Source organism: Hesperophylax consimilis, chromosome 16 (genome assembly GCF_061612785.1).
Source record: "Hesperophylax consimilis isolate HC1 chromosome 16, BYU_Hcon_1.0, whole genome shotgun sequence".
In the NCBI taxonomy this organism is placed as follows: Eukaryota; Metazoa; Arthropoda; class Insecta; order Trichoptera; family Limnephilidae; genus Hesperophylax; species Hesperophylax consimilis.
The window spans coordinates 20,456,698-20,477,331 of NC_142851.1; the positions used below are offsets into that span (position 1 = coordinate 20,456,698).

Genomic DNA, 20,634 nt, shown 5'->3' on the forward strand with positions numbered 1-20,634 from the left:
TTAATCAAAATAGTGATTTGGCATTGATCTTCGCCTTAACCTCACTCATTACGCTTACCTTGTATTTTTTTTTGCGAATTTTTGCTTTTCTCAAACGATCTTTCCTGGTTTTACCATTACAAACGCCTCAGGGATTTCATTTCTACAGCATTCAGTCTACTTTCATCCTTCCTCTGCCAGTTCTATGCCTCACTGCCATACATCAGGGTAGGTATCAGCACTCCATTGTTGACTGCTAGCTTCGCTTCTTTGGACAATTTTTTGTTAGCGCCAACTGCGTTCAGTCCTCCATTAATTGAGTTTCCTGCATTTACTATTCTTTCAATATCGGCCTTTCTCTCTTAACGATCGTAATCGCAATCGATACGATCGTTATTGTGATTACGATCGTATCGATTGCGATTACGATTCGTATCGATCATAATCGCAATCGATACAAATCGTAATTGATAACGTTAACGATTTATTTATTCATTAAAATTCAAGCTTACTAGTCGGTACTCGAACCTATGAATATCGGCTATGTAATATTGTATAAGTAAGCATCGAACCTATCCTATTGCGATTTTATTATAATTGATGGTCATTGAGGGATTGTGATATACCCCCTAAATCATAGAAATCTTAACCATCGTAATTTTGAAGAATTTGTTGGCCAGCGAGGATGCGTACCGTTAAACGTAAATGTTCCAAGAAAATTATTTCTCAGAGTATTACGGCCGACGCCACATCTGGAAGCGGTTGAATGCGACGATAGCAACATCCACTAATTAGGGGGTGGATTAGTTGATTAGTTGGTGTGGTCCGATACCACCCTTCAGTGGCTGCTACTTGCAGCAGCACAATAATTACGCGAGCACTTAACAGAGGATAAAACTAATTAAACTGCGAGGATATTGCATTGGACTGCAGGTTAAAGGATATTTCAGCCAAGGGAATTGCGTTATTTTTCTTCAATAATTGCAGGTTTACTTTGTGACGTCATTTGAATAGCTATCCAATTTACAAAGAAGGTATAAATACATAGGATTACAAAAAATAGCTGAGGAGTTTACGTGAAGAGAAAACGATTTTTTTAAATACTAAATTATAATATTTATTTTTTTAAATAAAACTCTTCAAAAAAATTTTTTTAGAAAGTGGTAATGTCCAAGAATCACAAAATAAAACTACATTTGTACAGTTGTGGGCCCTGAGAATCTTAAATAAGTTGTTTTGAATGACAATTTAAAATTGCAATATTACTATAAAGCAGAGAGCAGAAAAATATAGTAGTATCATACAAGAAAATTCAAAATAACTACACAATATTGATATAAAATAAAAGCATAATAACATGTTTATACTTATGTTAATCTGAGGACATTTCTGGAGTTGTTAAGTCTAAAGTAGTATTTTTTTCTTTTGAACAGTTAAAAAATATGGAGCAAAGTATGTATTAAATATAAAATTTGGAGGTTATTTTACAGTTAGTAGAAAATGCAGGATAACCTCCAAGGCTCTGGCCTCTATCCCTTATCATACGTCTCTTGTTAGTTTTACATAGTTGCAGCACTAATTAAATTAATAACTCCTTATGCTTCGTTTAAGCCTTTTTAATTAGCACATGCCCTTACAGACATTGTGCCTTCTAAAGCGCTGGCAACCAGCAAAATATCTCAACAATATTTAAATTTAAATTAAGTGTTGAACATAAACATGTTGTCTTATAGATACTACCTACGATAAATAAACATGCACACAAACAATTATATGCACTAAACAATCTTTATTAATTATGTTTATATTTTAATCTTAATGTTTAATATTTTTAATTTTTATTTGTATCTTTTTAAATATACATATACTTTTTCTTTATTTTTCAGTTTACTATTAATTATAATATATTTGTTTTTAGTTTTATTTATCATAAAATTTGTTTTTTTTCTTTACTTCTTTCTTATGTTTCTATAAAATAGTATTTTTTAGTTCTTCTAAGCTATTTTTATTATTATTTCATGTATGATTCATATTTGCATACTTATGTTTCTATAAAATAGTATTTATAGAAACAAAAGTATGCAAGTATGAATCTGTTTCTATAAAATAATATTTTTTAGTTCTTTTAAGTTATTTTTATTATTATTTCATGTGTGATTCATACTTGCATACTTTTGTTTCTATAAAATAGTATTTTTTAGTTATTTTTATTATTATCTCATGTATGATTCATATTTGCACACTTATTTCTCTATAAAATAGTATTTTTTAGTTCTTTTATGTTATTTTTATTATTATTTCATGTATGATTCATACTTGCATTCTTATTTTTCTATAAAATAGTATTTTTTAGTTCTTTTATGTTATCTTTATTATTATTTCATGTATAACTACCACAACACGGGCATTAGCCTAGTATGGTAGTTAAAAAAATGTCAAAAATGTAACATGTAAACATTTATTAAAAAATAATCTGTAATATTATTAATTAATTCATTTACAATTAACATCATAAGTGCCGTTCACACACAAGATAGTATGTAAACGGATAGATTAAAAATATAGAAAGAAAAAAAATTCGATTGATAATATAAATAAACAAAACAAAAATCAATTATATACATTAGAACAAATTTTATGAAATCGATAAAGAACAAAAACAAATAATCTGCTATCTCGTTAAAAATATGCTAAGCTTTATGATTCAATAGAGGGATATTTAAACTAGGCTACATTAGCAAATGAGTTATCAGCGGTGTGTAAACTATCATAACAGAATTGTGGCCAGAAACCGTAGTATATTTGTCACAATAATACATACTAGGGAACTTTGATCATCAGTTAAACAATCATAAATCTCATAAAACATGTTATATGAAATATTAATAGCTCGCTCATATCGCTCTTACATAATAATTTTCACTAAAAACCTCAATAAGCAAATAATTTAATTTAATTAAAAAGATTAGAACCTGATCAAAGTAACAGATTGTGATCGGAATATAATCTCTCCAGCTCTGGCAAAGATTTATTCGTATTCTTGTCAATAGAAATGAAACACCGATAATATCTGGGTAAAGTTACGTGCCAATTATCGGATCGCGATCCAGCATCCAAAACGAGGAGTTAATTAAGATGGACGTTATCAGTGAAGTAAGATTCTACTTCTGAGAATAAAACAATGTATGGTGGATACTATAACAGATTGCTTTTACCTACGGTGGATTTATTAACCCGGAGTACGAGGATTGCAAGAAATCGTAACCCACAATTACAGCTATTCTTTCGTGATTAAGCTGCTTACGCTGATCCCCGTCGTACAATATTTGGAATGGGGCCGCTAAAAATAACACTCGTTAAGTAGATGGCGATAAGGTTTCAATTCCCACTTAACACCAACAGCCTGTTCAAGTATGTGGCTTTCAAGAAACTGAGCGCCTTGTACAGGGTTTGCAGATTTTTCAATAATGACTGGTTGAAATCTCTAGTACGCCCAACAATTGAATATTGGAGCTACCTCTGGGTTGGAGCCCCAAAATACTACTCGATAAATCTGTTTGAAAATCCGCTGTTAACAGACCGATTGCCATCTCTAATTCATAGACGCAATGCAGGCACTGTGAGTCAGTCTGTTCTACAATATAATTTAATGGAGGCTGGTGTCACATAAAAAATACATCCGTAGTTTTGTTTTAAAAATGACATTAATACTGATGAAAGGACCAATCATGTTCTAACAGTTCGGAAAAGTGGCGGGTGCCCTTTGCCAGCACATACAGTGGATTTGTTAACCCGGAGCGCAAAGGTTGCAAGAGATCGCGGCGATCAGAAACGAACAAAGGGTAAGCCGGGTCTAGTGGGAGTTTTTAATTTTCCCCCGTGTATTGTCCCCGGAACAATTGCTCGCGTATAGAGACAAAGGTCCCGCTATCTGGCCACATATTATTCGGGCTGACAGTCGGGGAGTGTTTCCATGTTACGGGACCACCCATTTATTATACACGCCCCAACACATGTAATGATATACCGCGGAAAAGAGAAAACTTTTGGAAAACTTGGAGCGGCGGTATACTAAGAAAAATAAAAAGAAAAGTAAAACGCACGCAACTCAAATTATTCTCTGGTTTGTGTACATTGGTAAACCATTTCTGTAAACAGCAAGGATATAATATTAAGTTTCTTATTTAACACTAACATTAGGATAATATTGTAATGATTTATGCGTATAACGAGTATATTTGCAAGAGTTTCAGCTCAATCGGACATCGGGAACTGGGTTAATTTCCGCTTCCAAGATTTTGCACTTAATTTTCGAAAAAAAAAGTGAAATTCGAATAGATGTATTTAAAAGTACCATAACATTATCAAATTTCTGTCGGAAATAATCTTCTTAAAATATAAAAATTCAGCCTTCGTATGTTTGTGCCCGCAAAATACTAAAAGTAGTAAAACGATAATGCTGAAAATTTCAAACATTGTTCTTATTAGTGCCAAGAGTGTTTAGACAGTCAGAGTCAAATTAAAGTCGATAGCAAAGTGTTGCGGGATCCACTAGTATTGACATAATAATAGTGTTGCGGGATCCACTAGTATTGACATAATAATAGTGTTGCGGGATCCACTAGTATTGACATAATAATAGACGGTTAACCTTAACAAAGCCTACACCTTGCTACTTTTTGTAGATTTATCGAATTGCCCAATTTTAAACATGTTTCAATTCCCCTTTTCTACACTCTCTCTTCCCTACACCCATTAAATTTGATGTTCACTCACTTCTATGTTTCCAATGCTCTCTTTTTATTTATTTATTTTTATTTTATATATATATAAATTACAAACAATACAAAACAAAATGAACCTTTGCCTGTCCAACTGGGAAGGATTCCCGTTTCAGGACAGCCAAATTGCGTATTTAGTACATAATATTCTTACAATGGAATGGCGATGCTGTCAAAACAAATTTTGAGAACTGTTTTTCAATATTTTTCAATCCTTAGGAAGCTTAAGGCGGAACCAAAATCGGTTGGTTATCATATTTAGTTAGCAATATTATTAATCCATAGAGAGGGGACAGGATTCACTGAATCAATTAACTACCAAGGGGAACGGCCATATCGATAACTAAGCAGATTCGATATGATAACCTAAACTGTCGACAATAGTTTATCAATATCGCTAGCACGCCCGAAGCTGGGTACATTTTTATCGAGATTGTGATCAGTGTTGGGAAAAAAATACACTACGATGGCAACTCTGACACATTTCATCGATGGCATAGAAAAGACGTAGAGCTCTAGCTCTACGCCTTCTCTATGCCGGTAATTCTCTATTCCATTCTCTATACGGTAAACATCAGTCTACGGTACGCTAGAGCGTACAAAAACGTAAAACGCTCTAGCGTACCGTAGACTGATGTTTACCGTTTGAAACGTCAATGTCAAACGAGTTCCTCAAGCAAAAATAAATTTTATGAAGAGTTACATCCAGTAACTTATATTTTTTTTAAATAGCCAATTCCATAAGGTTAAGATTGGTCCCCTGAAATTTTTAATTTTTAGAATTTTTTAACAAATATGTTATGTTTATCTACATATACTTTTTCTAGAGTTTAAAAGCCATGATAAACTAGCAGCGTTAAGTTGATGTCATCTAACAAATAAATGTAAAAGGCTACTCCAATTGTCATTGTCGAGGTCAAAATTGACTTACCATCGATGATATCGGTCACCATACATTCCCATTGGCAAAACTATGATGCGTATGTGTTGCCTACCTTATTGTGTGTTTGAAAACGTTCATGCTAGGCCCCAAATTATTAAATGTCGGTCTGTATAACATAAACAAAGTAGAGTTATATAAAATTGATCAGTTTAAGTACTGTGCTTATTTAAGATCAACAAATGAAATATTATAATGCGCCACGAATTTACGCATCAACCCCAAGTACCCATAAATGTATTTCGCTCCCCTTCTCCGATAAACAAAAATAGGGATTATTTGCATGGGATAATACCCCTATCCCGAATAATCCGGAATGCGGGTTTCATTTAGCCCCGCGCGGTGTTGGGAGGTTTACCGAAGGATTTTCTATTCACTCCGTTGTTCAATACGCCATCAGTAGTTCCAAAATGAAAGGGAAATCATTTATTGAATGTGTGTACCCAATTCGCTGAGTGGCAGACTTAATGAACACGTCCAACCTTCGAATTTTGCGTGTAAAGCATTTGAATTGCTTCAATTAACTAGCATATTTTGAATAACAAATTTAGCTAATATTTTATTTATTTATTGTTTCTTTAAAAGTAAAATGTATTGTTTTCCACATAATTAATAACCTCACTAAGGTTCGCCTGTATTGAGATTAATACTTTCAAATTTGAATAGAAGAACACACAAAATCAACAATGATGATTATCAAACAGTTAAGTACATGTAAAATATTAAAAATGACAATGATAAATGCAGGAGATTTGTAGAAAAGTTTGTAGTGACAAAAAAGTGTTAGAGGTGAAATAAAATGTACTATTCATGTACTTTTGTTTTAGAAAGCACATTAGTAAAACGATAACATAATAAAAAGCAAAGATTAAATTGTAGAGAATAGAGAAAAATAAACTATTTATTAGAAAAAATCTGATGAACCGATGACTAGAATTAGTATAGAGTTGAAACTGTCGTATTACAACGTATACATGTTTAAAAATAAAACTTTTTATGTTACAAGCACAGCTGAGTTAATGAAGAATTATTTACACACAATGCTGAGAATTTATTTAATAACTAGTGGACTCTGAAATACTTTGCTGTTGCTAATGTATTCCTCGGGTGTCTTCGACTTCTTCCCCCATACATTACTGTTTACCATAATGTTACTGTTAGAAAAATACAATACATCGATTACTGTTTAAATACTCCTGGCACCAAGCTTTTCGAGCTTTGCGAGCACAAACATACAGACATAGCAGGCTGAATTTTTATACATTAAGAAGAAGACTAACGACTGGAATCCCCTGCGTAACCCTGTTTTTTCAGAAAGTTTTTCAAGATCAGTCTTAGACAGTGACCCCCGTTTTGTTCTGAGGTGTGCAAAATTTCGTCAATCTTGAAATAAAACTGTAGATTTGTCAGCAAACTTTTGTAAAAATTAAATTTTCACAAAATGTTTCAAAGATAAGATGGGTTGTGGCAAAACAACACACCTTTGATAAGTGATATAAAGTCATTATAGGTTATGAAAAAAACCTAACCTATTTAACCTAGTTTTTTATCACTTTTTATGACATTATATCACTTTTAAAAGTGTATTGATTTATCACTTTTTCATTCACGGCCACCAAAATAAATGAATGAAAATAAATGTTCCAAATTCCCATCGCTCAAGACGCCATAGCATTACATGAATACATAAAAAATAATATCACCTATTTCAGCCCTCTGACCCAAATTTGTCGACTATATAATAAGATAAAGTGTGCTGAAGTAGACATTTTTGTCGATAATTTATATGGATTCAGAAAAATGTTCTGTTATTTCTAAAAAATGTGTTTGCACTGATTTTATTATATATTACTTGCGTCTCTAGTTGTGTCTCTTACTTTTCTGTATTATTTGTCTTTCATATAATTTTGTATTTTGATTTGTTTTGTATTATAATCTTTATTTAGAAATATGAAAATTAACGTAACCTATGTCTATGAGTATATCTTTTAATTGTTTTACCTATTTGTATATTAACTGAGTTTTTACAACTGAATTGGTGAGATCGTTTGTAAAAACCCAGTACAAATAAATCACTAAGTTGAGTTGTCCGGTTGACTCACCACTTCGCTGAAGAGATGATGATAATTTCAGCATTGACCTTAGAAATTTGAAGAGTCATAAGAGGCAAGAACTATAAAATATATTTTTAATTCATATTTGCCATTGAAGTAACATGTGTATTAAAAGAACTAGTGGGACTATGCCATTCCCATTTGGCGTATGTTCGTTTAGGCTGAAGAACATGGCGAAATGAGGCAAAGAAGAAATGAGATATGTTTTTTCGGTGATGTACAGTGCCTGTCTAAGTAGGAAATCCTGTGTTGAAAGCAAGTGAAGTTTATAACACAATCAGTTTACAACAAAAATAATGAAAGAGTAAAAAAAAATAATGTTTACAAGACACCGCAGTTACCACATAATATTACACTCAATGAGAATCGGATCATTGGTAACAAATACTTAGGGCAGTACTCAACAGTATCTACCACCCTGGGTGACGATTCTCTAATTCAGGCCGCTCGCAATCGCCGTCGAATGTACATACATTGGTCGAAATTCTTATTCTCGGAATGACTCGGAATGAACAAGAACGAGACTATTACTTGAATTAAAAAATGTTATTGATAGAACAAGGATATATTAATTATATTTATCTCAATTCTAAAAGACGATCGTAAGCTGAAGACCGGAAAACTAAATAAATTTATCAATATTTTAAGATATACTTTTTTAAAACTTATATTCCTTGTAAGTCAAAGGTATTCTAGGAGTGTTTTTTAGTATTCTATGATAATGAAGTTTTAAAACCCTTAAAACCTTCTACAAAAGTAGGGTATTTATATAACGTCTAATATAAGCTTTCGATTGATTAAATATATCGATAAGTTTTGGGGTATGAATATATATTTTATATTGAGTACCAACCCATATAACGAGAGTAAGGCGTTTTATATCTTTTCCTAATTTCTTATCCAAAAATTGTTTATGTTAAATAACAAAATTTCAAGTTGTAATCAAGTGTTACATAATATCGTGGGTTAACTATCAAAAGTTGAGAACATGTTTTGGATTCAAATTAATTTTAAAGGTTGATCTTCATTATAAAATCAGCGTTTTGGGGAAAAACGAAAATGTTATTTTAAAAATTGTTTTTTAACCAAACAAGTGCTTTTATAATATTTTTCATGTCTATTTATTGCAACAAAAAGTTACAAAGTTTCAAAAAAAAGCAGTAGCTTAAAAACTTCTTATCGACATAAAGAGGAATCCAGCTTATACCATACATACGAGTTGATTATAATACATAAACATTAAAATCATCGCTTACTAGTACAGCGCCTTTCCGCTTGTAGTAGTATAGCGCCCTTCGTGGCAGCGTCCTCGTCCTTCGCGTCCTCCAACCGCTTTGTGTTTTTTTAGGAATTTTCAACGGAAATGAGGCAACATTCCTTTGAAATTATTTTTAAAATCAATCAATCAACATTTGAACTAAAATAAAAATAAACTTAATAATTATTAGAACTTTATAATATGTGATTTGAGTGCAGTGTTTTAAAAGTGAATATTTGGAAATTTGCTCAAAAATGTTGGACATTCGAAACGAACGGCGATCGGTAAATGCACCCCAGATGTTTTCAACAAAATTCTCGAAAACTGGGCAAGTTTGAACCCTGGCAAGTTTTTTACTAATCCCAGGGTAATTTATTATCCCAACCGTCGCTTTTTATTGCGGGCAGTATGCACCACTTCAACAATTACCAGGAACAGGATTATATTGAGATAAATGATGGACTTGCCGAACGTCACAGCGGTGCTGCCAGGGTCTCTTATCTATGTGAGGTGTCAGCGTTTTATTAGCAGCAGATACATACCTGGACGCTGTTGTTGGATGCGGTGGACTCTCTTGCTGCAGCAGCTGGTCTAGTTCCTTCACCACCTAAGATTCTTGCTGCAGAGTCTCCATCTTCTATATTCGTAGAACGTCACAGCGGTGCTGCCAAGGTCTGGTATTTGTGAAAAGATAGTGTGTCAGCGCCTTATTAGCAGCAGACACATACCAGGACGGATGACGTACCTCGTGCTGGCTCACAAAAGCGGCGCTGTACAAATTATCCAATAAATAATAAATAATAATAATAATACTCAAAAAACCAAAAAATGTACTTACCATCGTTTGGTACTAATCCCACGATATGTACATTATACCTACATACTTCATAATAAACTACTGCATAAAGATGTGTTCATTAATTAATGAGATGGTTGAGTTTTTGCTACACTTGTGCAGAGGAAGCTAAAAGCCAAAAATGTATATATTCTTGGTATACCTTATATTGTAGGTAATAGGCATTAAAATCGCTTGACAAACGGAGTCTAGAAAGGTTCGATTTCAAGCACAAAACTGGTTTTTATTTAATTTGTAATTTTATAAGAAAGCAAAAAAGTTTATCAAGTGAAACTGTAACAGATAATCTTAGATATAATACTGTATTTTTAAAAAGTTGTTTCCTTTGCGCGTTCATACATTTCTATTGAAAAAATATTTCTTTTAGTAGTTTACATTTATATTTTTTAATGAGAAATTTATTTTTTTATTTGTATTCTATTCAAACGAAACGATAGGAAAACCTTCAATTTATCTAAAGCATATGTGTTGGTATTCATAATGTACACAAATTCGTTATAAAGATTAATCAACATAGTGATTTAGCATTAAGCTTCGCCTTAAAAGGTTTTCTATACATGGATCGAGATATGAAACGCTGTGAATAGGCGATTTCTATATTCAGAATTATTGCAATTTGGGAGACGGGTTTGGGTACCGTCGCCCCAGGAACCATTTATTTAATAACCATCACCTCTGCCATAGGTCACCCCAAGTGGTTCGCTACGTTTGGTGATTTAGCAGGGGTGCCCGAGTTCATCGGGTGAGGTGTGTTCAGGATGCGATTGCCAACCCTTGTGTGTCGTGCCAGATCTGGAGAAGCTGGTGTGTGGAGGCCCTTTGACCTTTCCAACTGGTCTCTTAACCCATCGCATTGCGCCGTAGTGGGAGGGATATATTCATAAGTCAGTCACTCTTGGACAACTGATCCCTAGATTCCTACTCAACCCTCATACTTTTTACCTTCACAGAACTTCCTCTCCTTCCTTTCCTTAAAAAAAAACCCTCCTCACAGCATCCTGAAATACGATACAGGCCCAGAGAAAAATTATTTTCCCAGGGCCTTCCATGTGGAGTCATTTAAAAAAAAACACTGTTTATAGCCATCATGAACGAGGAGGCTTTTGAAAATCCAATTTGCAACTTTCTCACTTGTGTTCACACAAGTAAGAAGTTGCAAATCGGATCAATGTTTTCAAAGCTTCCGTGTTCACACAGTACCAAAACTTATCTTAATCTTGTGACAGAACTTCTAGACTTTTTGTAAAGTTTTCTCAGCTGATATTCCAATTAGTTGGTTGTGAATCTTTCATATTGAACACATATTTTTAAACATACTTTCATATTTATCTAGTCTAATTTAATGTTTCAAATACCCAATCATTTCTGAATCACAATCAATTGTATAGTTAGAATTTCCACATTTATAAATCAGTTTAAGACATATGAATCCTATAGTACTATATTTTTAGAATTTCTTAGGTGATGAATGAATGAAATGAATCTCTTAAAGTTACGATTATTTTAACGATTTTTAGTATATGCCATAATTTATAATTATGGGACTGGAATATGGGATAATCAGTGAAATCTACGTGGATTCAGTTCATATGTTTCAATATTAATATTTTCAGGAATGGTTTTAATTAAATCGAATTGCCAAAAATCGAAAACCGAGCACCGAGAGCTCGAGTGGATACAGGGAATAAATTTAAAAATCCAAAATCCGAGCACCGACAGCTTGAGTGGATATAGGGAATACTTAATGGTTATGGAATATGTTAAGGCTGTTTCACCGTGCTGCTAACAAGCTTATACTAGATACCTTTTCTCTGAGAAAGCTGAGATTTATTACTTTACATTCTATGTGAAGGACTTACATAAATAGTACAACGGAGGTAAAATTGAGGAATGATTGCTTATTTGGAATCGACGAGTATATTGATTAATATGAAGAGAGTGTTCGAGAATAAATTTATTAGATGTTGATTATTGGAAACCATTTACAACGCCGCTGCCATGGGTCACCCCAAGTGGTTCACTGCATTTGGTGACTTAGCCCATGTTCATGGGGTGAAGTTCTGGTGGCGGATGAATGCATCTGTCCACCAGCTGCGTGGCTGGCTGGATCAGGGAGGCCGGTTGAGAGCGACCCTTTGACATCTCCAGTCAGACTATCTCGATCAAAATCCTTGCACCGCGGTGGGAGGGTTGAATTCATACGTCACATATTTCTTCCCAACCATAATGCATTTTTCATTCCCGGAACTTCTTCTCCTTCCTTTACTTGAAAAGACCCTCCATACAGAATTCCCAAAGATGGCATAGGTCCTTCAGTATGTTTTTAATAAAAAAAATACAAAATAGCAATTATTATTTTTTTATAAATTAATGTTTTTAAGACAAGATTTTATTTATGCATAGCAAAAAGGATAACAATTATTTTTAGAAGCAATAATTGTTCGCCTGAAACACTCATCCACATTGAAAAAATCTCCTGATAAAAAATACATGACGCTAACGGGACTCGAACCCGTGTCCATTCGATTTGCGGTCGAAAGCTCTGACCACTGAGCTATGGAGGCTTATCTCTTACCCGCGAAATTATTCAATATATGCTAGTGTTTCATTCAACAATTACTGTTTGTTACATTTTTTTCACCTGAGAACAACCAACTTTATTTTATATGAGAAAGGCATTGTAAGTGCTAACTCTCTCACTAGATGGCGTTGAGACAAATTGTCTACATTTTTAGGTGAAATACTTGAACTTGTCAAATATTAATTATTATTTTTTTATAAATTAATGTTTTTAAGACAAGATTTTATTTATGCATAGCACAAAGGATAACAATTATTTTTATAAGCAATAATTGTTCGCCTGAAACACTCATCCACATTGAAAAAATCTCCTGATAAAAAATACATGACGCCAACGGGACTCGAACCCGTGTCCATTCGATTTTCGGTCGAAAGCTCTGACCACTGAGCTATGGAGGCTTATCTCTTACCCGCGAAATTATTCAATATATGCTAGTATTTCATTCAACAATTACTGTTTGTTACATTTTTTTCACCTGAGAACAACCAACTTTATTTTATATGAGAAAGGCATTGTAAGTGCTAACTCTCTCACTAGATGGCGTTGAGACAAATTGTCTACATTTTTAGGTGAAATACTTGAACTTGTCAAATATTAATTATTATTTTATTATAAATTAATGTTTTTAAGATAAGATTTTATTTATGCATAGCACAAAGGATAAGAATTATTTTTATAAGCAATAATTGTTCGCCTGAAACACTCATCCACATTGAAAAAATCTCCTGATAAAAAATACATGACGCCAACGGGACTCGAACCCGTGTCCATTCGATTTCCGGTCGGTCAAGTGGAAAAGGGAAAGAGGAAGGTGGGGAAGTACCTGGCTATTCAGATCTAGTCACTAAACACGGCTAAAGCCATTTGGAGCAACGTTTCAATTCTGAATGGTGGTCTTACACCAGGGCGATACTGGTAGTATCTTCCACTCTGGAACGTGCCGCAAATATACTATATATTATTTTAATTAATTAATTGTGAAATAACACAAATTAATCAAATAAAATTTATTTGCGCACGCCGGGTTCGAACCCGCGACCTTCGGAATGGCAGTCCAATGCGTTACCACTGGACTATGCCGGCCGTCAGATATAGAGTATTGCCAATTTATTGAAATCTCTTCAATTTGTTGTTGAAAACGGGATTACCGGCCCTTAACGAATGAATTGGTAATTTTTCTGTCAAACTTTTAGTATTTTTTCTTGTTGACACTTTCCAGAGTTAAGGGTATTGTCAGTATCGCCCTGGTGTAAGACCACCATTCAGAATTGTAACGTTGCTTGAAATGGCTATGGCCGTGTTTGGTGCCCAGATCTGAATAGCCAGGTAATTCTCCACCTTCCTCTTCGCCATCACTTTCCGCTTCCCCAACTCCGTCTCCTTCTCACTACCTTCAGCCTGACAACATACTCCAATTGTGAATGCCGTAGACTCACTGGCTCCAGACGGTTGAAACAGAGTTGAGACTCTTGTGCATAGCAAATAAAAATAAAAATAATAACAAATCTTTATATGTACAAGATGTACTGGGGTAAAGTGAGCTTACTTCGGGAGGCGATGCTACAAGATGGTAGAAGTAAAAATAAAAATTAACTTTTTTAGAAATATCCAATGTTTATTTTCCCATACAATTAATTTTTTTTTATCTAAAAGATACCTTGAAACTTTTTTTTTCGAAAAACATTAATATCATGTAGAATTACCCCTACAAGTTAGACCCGTGTATATGAATAGCCAGGTTCTTTCCCACCTTCCTCTCCCCTACCTCCTTTCCCTCCCCATTACTTCAAGCCTCTCAACTTACCCCAATTGGGGATGCTATAGTCTTACTTATTCCAGGTGGTTCAGAGCAGTTGGAACTGGTGTCACATAAAAAAAGATATATTCTTTAAGTTAGTCTGTATAGTTCCGAGAATGAAATGAGGTTGTGTTGGGTAAGAATTTTGGGAAAAACGATTGCAGATGTCGCGCGACCGAATCGATAAGTGAATCTATTTGTGGTCAAGTCAGCTACACTAATGTTTGTATTATTTAATAAAAACATTATTACCATGACTATATTTTGATTTATTACTCCGTGGTGCGCTAACTCCTTCTTTAGCAAAAGTTTCGATCAAAGTTACATTGTCCATCACCAGAGCACACGTGTAGTTTGTGGTGAAGTGTTTGTTTATGTATGTAGAGCTGTTGTGCGCGTTAATTTTCACGTATTTCATTATATTTAATAATAAAATTATTGTGTTTTTTGGCGTTTAGTTTTGGTAAAGTCATTAACAAAGTTTTGCCATTTAACTCAGTTTCAAAACCACCCGGTGCCGTGTCTTCCTTTACAAAGTTTTCAGTCAGTCTTCTTCTGGATTATCAATTGGGTGACGTTTTTTTTATTTTTCACTAATCACAAGCTGAAATATGCTAGTGGTGTGTGTACTTCGTACTAAATAAAATTCATAAATATGCTGGAAAAAATGCAGAAAACTTCTTGGAGCAGGCTCTATCGAAATCTCTCTATCTTTCGAAACCATAAAATGCGGCGACTTTATTTACTGTGTCTTTCGTTAATCTCCCTGGATTATAAATTAGGTACCTAATCTCATATTAATGTTCTTAATAAAATAACTAACATATCCGTGTTGCCTTCATTTTGTAGCTAGTATAATTTCACGGTTAGTTTTTGGTCGTTTGATTGTTCAATTAGTTAATGAATACTGATTAATTAACTAATTGTAGTTCGAGGAACAAAGAGCGAAACTCGCGCATGGTTGGGTACTAGATCTAGAAACAATAAGAGCTTTAACTAAATATGCTGATATTTCATGGAATTGATCAGATACCGGAAATTTATTAACGTAGCATTCCGCATGCATATTGAGGTGATTTATTGTGCCACTCCGAGCGCAGTTGGAGTGGGCTGGGGGTAATGGAGGCCAGGGTTGGGGTGGGGCACAAAGGGGCACGATGGGGGCACTATCAGGATGTGGGGGGGCTACTGGCGCTATAGTGGTAGGGGCACTATGGTTAGAGTACATTGGCCGCGCTTTGACGCGGTTTGCTGTAGTTGTGGGGCAGAAGCGGACTTATTGGTTTAACTTATTCATGAAAACCATTTTTGTTGTGTTGAAAAATCTCTTTATAATATTACTACCACAAACCAAATATACAATAAAATTTCGTCTAATAATTTATTTCAACTTGATTTTATATTCAAACTGAAAAATTTTACATGCTTATTTTTTCTGTTTTCTTTGTTCGTATTGTTTATTTGTTTTAATTTATATTCGTTTGTAATTGTATACATTGTGTTATATAAATACTATTCATCGATCAAATATCGATGAGTATCTATGTATAATTTATTATTTGTTTGTATATAAAGATAATTAATGAAACTTCAGTGGTTCGTCATGTATTGATTTTACTTATAGATTAAAATTATAAGATAATTTCTTATAATTTTAAGATAATTTCTTATAAATAACTGTTTGATTCGTTAACGTAATAAAATAAAAAAAATTAACTCGAAAAAGAAAAGTTTTTTTACTATTATATGTCTATTATTATTAATAGACGTATTTATGTATACATACAAACATGTATTTCTTACAATAAACGTACAAATTATTACAGGTTACACTGTGAAAAATATTAAAATATATAAAAGCTTTTCCTCATCACACAAGGCTCTGGTGTTTGGTGAGGGAATTCTCATTTTAATTGTTATTATTTTTTGGTTTGACTTCCTCTCCTGGGACTGGCAGCTGTGAATATTTAAAATGTTTTTTTAAACTTTTTGTTTGGTTTGTCTGAGGATAACACCTTTCTCCCCAGGGACTACAGTCAACAAAGCTAACAAGTAAACCAAATTCTAGTTGGATATTACTGAATTTTATTTTGTATACAATTTTTTTTTTCAATTTACAGTCATCCAATTTATGAAAAATACTTGATTGCTAACAAAGTTGATAAAATGCATTGTCATCGACAGCGAGTCAATATATATCAAACTGTCAGACAGACAGTTTGATAATGGCCTCAAAAGCCGAAACAGCTGTCACATTAAAAAACTGTAAAAGTAACAGAAATACTTGCAGAACTTAATAATTATTATAAAATTATTAAATTTGATTTATTTTAAATTTATTTAAAAAAAAAAAAATAATAATAAAAAAAAAACATAAAAAAAAAAAAAAAAAAAACTAAATAGTCATTCAAATGTAGTTATTTAAAAGTAAAATAATTCAAGTGTATACATACCTTTGCGTAGGTTCTCCTAGTGAGGCGTTCACAAAACATTACTACTTAACCATTTACATACAGTTACGATTGTTTTACACTCTACTGCCACGTTTTATATTAGAAACATGTTCTGTGTCACTTGCACTTATCATCTATTTACCTGTAAACACTAGGCACAACTACAGAAATAAATAAATGTATTGCTTGTGAGAAATACAGTTACAACTATGCTGTAAGCATTTTATCTATCATGTTTTACGCTCGAACTGCAAGACTTCAGGGGGGTGAAAACTACGGTAAATATATATAATATTATCTAATAATTGTTGGATACTTTCTACATTGCAATTTTTGATAACATAATTTTTAAAAACCATTTAGAGAATCTCTTAAATTACAATATTTATTAACCACAGGAAGTAAAGTTAAGCTAGGATCACACTATTCTTTATCGATAAAAAATATAACTGCTTTGCGGTAATTTCTTACGCAAAGGCATAAATATATGTATACAGGGTGTATCGGCACGTACCCGACGAACTTTAACCAGCTATTCCTTAGCACATTTGGGGTAAAAAATGTTATGTGCACTTTGCTGTCCGGTAACATTTTTTTTTAATAAAAAAATTATCATTCATATTTTCACCACATATCACCACTGTTTTATCCTCTGTCACAGTTTGAAAACCCATCTGGCAATATGTAATTCGAGTTTTGTTGAATAATATACGTACGTACCTACATTGGCGCGCTTTTTCAATCACAACGAAATGGCATGGCACCATTCGTCTCATTTTTAACTATTATTATTTAGTGTGTATGAAAGAGCGAAGACGCTTTTTGACACACTTGCTAATAACAGCTGTTGAACACGAGAAACAATGCCAATGACAGTGACGGAGTGTGGATTTTTTTATAATTTTTTTGTTTTAAATTTTAAAAAAATGTTACCGGACAGCAAAGTGCCCATAACATTTTTTACTCCAAATGTGCTAAGGAAAAGCTGGTTAAAGTTTGTCGGGTACGTGCCGATACACCCTGTAAATAATTTTTTTTTTTTGGTTTTGAGATTTATTTATTTATTTATTGTTTGTTTGTAAATATTACATAATACAATTAATGAACTTAAAATGTCCAACTAGGCGATTGCCCGTTTTAGGACATTCCAATATGATAATGTTTTTACATGTAAATTATGGTACATTATAGTGTTGACTATTCTGTTGTTAAAAAAAAATACATATGTATATTCATATTCTAGAATACTTCCAGTTATATCACGACATATTTTACTATTGTTTAGCTGACATAATAACTGAATTAACATAACATATGCTGAATTAATAGATAAAAACAAGAAAATGAATTTGAAAATGAAACTGAATTGAAGAAATTCTGTTGGTAAAGTAATACAAATGTATATTCATTTTTTTTTTACTATTGTTTAGCTGATATAATAAACTAAAGAAATATTAATATATAAAACAAGGAAATGAAAAATAACAAAAAATAAAAAATGAAAGTAAAGAAGGAACTTTTCCTTTAAGGAAAAATATCACGAAGAATTGAACAATTTTCGAACTTTCTTTATGTAAAAATACAGTTCCTGTAATGCTAATATAATACCAATATAAATTAAAATGTAAAGAAGAATGTAAAGAAAAACAAAATTTACAATTTAATTACTGTTTTTTAGCATATTCTCGCATTCAACTCTCCCCAAGACCAGAAGCCAATTGTTTACCTGCATACGCAGAATATTAGTACTCTTTGCCTTCCATGCATCAGGTATGAGATTGAGCAGTTTAGGGCCTAAGTATGAGAATTGTCTCTGTGCTAAAGATGAGGAAGTGGTGGGCGGAACTGTTGGGTTTTTTTTTTGCATGTCTTGTATTATGACAGTGGTTTACGGAAGCTAAGTAGTGCCTCTGTTTTTGAGTATGTAAAATGATTTTCCTCATGTATAATTGTCTTACATCAAGAACACGAAACTCTGCGAACAATGAATCGCTGGGGTACCTGAAAGGTTTTTTCAGTATGACTCTTATAAGCGATTTCTGGGATTTAGCTAAGGGATCGAGTATGGTTTTAGCACAACCTCCCCAACCTAAGGAAGCATAGTCTAGTATGGAATTGCACATTGCAAAGTAAATTCGTTTCAAATCATTTAGACATATAATATTTCTTATTGCTATAAACAGATGTGTAAGTTTCCTGACCTTTGTGGAAGTAAAGGCTATGTGTTTGTCCCATCTCAGAAATTTATCAATGATAATTCCTAGGTATCTTATATTGTCCACACATTCTAAGGTATTGCATTTACATGTAATAGTGTCGTAACAATGGTGTATTCTAATGTTAATAATTTCTTGTGGTTGACCCGCTTGAGTTGAACTGAAGCAGATGAATTTCGTTTTATCCGAGTTTAGAGTGAGGAGATTACTATCTAGCCACTGTTTAACTTTGTTTATGCCAAATTCAGCTTTAATGCAAGACTCATTCCAGGTTTTGCCTTCGAATAAAAGTACTGTATCGTCAGCAAATGTAATAATGTGGTCTGCAAATGAAGTATTACATAAGTCATTTATATAAACATTAAACAATATGGGTTTTATAAACATTAAACAATATGGTGATATTTCGGGTTATTATGCCGTGTTGCGCTACCTCCTTCTTTAGCCAACGTTTTGGACAGCATTGCAGCGTCCATCATCAGGGCAGATGTGAAATTTCACATCTGCCCGAAACGAAAAACGCCCACTAATATTGCGCACAGGTTCCTATTTTTATAATTTTGTGATTACCTACTGTTACCAGGTCTGTACCGTTTATGTTGAGTATGTTATGTTTATGTAAGGTTTATTTATGTTACGTTATGTTATGTTTTTGATGTAGGTACCTATGATCAATTATATTCTGTCATTAGTTTTATTTATTAATAAAAAAAAAGTTTATTGTGTATTGCCAAGATCACTCCTAACGGGTGAAAGCCAAAATAAAGATAATAAATAAAAAAAACTTTGGGATTCAAATTTTTTTTATGGCGCTATGGTATCAGATCTGGCCGCATTTATTTTTGTGTCTACAAGGCATACAATCAATATAATTAGAAAAAAAATCAAGCATGTATCTCAATAATTCATGTATCTGTGACCAATAATCTCTTAATAATAATGATTGGATTATTTTTATAGCACCGTTTTCGTGAGAAAATCACCCGAAGGGCGCTTAAAAACTCAATTTATGCATTTTATCTGTAGATTTATAACTTGTTACTCCTGTAAGTCAAGGTTTTCAAAAAATATTAAAAAAAATCCTAAGTCACCAAAACATACTAACCAAAACAAACCACCACCACCTCTTACAAAAATTACGGAACATACATGGAGAGGGGGGGTATTTGGGTATCCCTTAGGGTGCTACCTCTGAATCTCCACTTGATACTATTTTTGATACACCTTGAATTTATATTTTTTTTACTAATTGAGTTAGTTTTTGCAAAACGTTTTTGTAATAAATAAAAATAATACTATAATTTACTTACCGATTCAACCCGGTAATAGTTTTAAAAGTCCACATCAATTATTCATAAACTGCTCTTCCTAATCTTTAAAGTGGTGAACGAAAACTTAAAAATACGCTTGAAATATGGTCTGAAAGAAATTTGTCATATTTCATTTCCGCTTCTCGTGGGCACTGTCACAGTTCACGGGTCCACAGTGGATTAGCGGACATCCGGCTCTGCGGGTGTTGGATATTGGGGAGGGTGGTAGGGGGCAGGTTCTTCTTGAGTTGTGGGGAGGGGGGATGCAGATGAATATCCTCGGGGAACATCCCCAACTCCGGCGAATATTCCTCGAGCCTGTACGTGTCAGGAGAATTCCGGAAACTA

The 20,634-nt window shown here is 33.2% G+C and overlaps 2 non-coding genes across 2 annotated transcripts; both read right to left on the minus strand.

Annotated features, from left to right (window-relative positions):
- Positions 1 to 12,419: 12,419 nt before the first annotated feature.
- Positions 12,420 to 12,492, minus strand: TRNAC-GCA (transfer RNA cysteine (anticodon GCA)). Its single transcript has one exon. It is a non-coding gene; the product is annotated as a tRNA-Cys (tRNA).
- A 342-nt stretch (positions 12,493 to 12,834) lies between these two features.
- TRNAF-GAA (transfer RNA phenylalanine (anticodon GAA)) lies at positions 12,835 to 12,907 on the minus strand. The gene has a single exon. It is a non-coding gene; the product is annotated as a tRNA-Phe (tRNA).
- Positions 12,908 to 20,634: the final 7,727 nt, after the last annotated feature.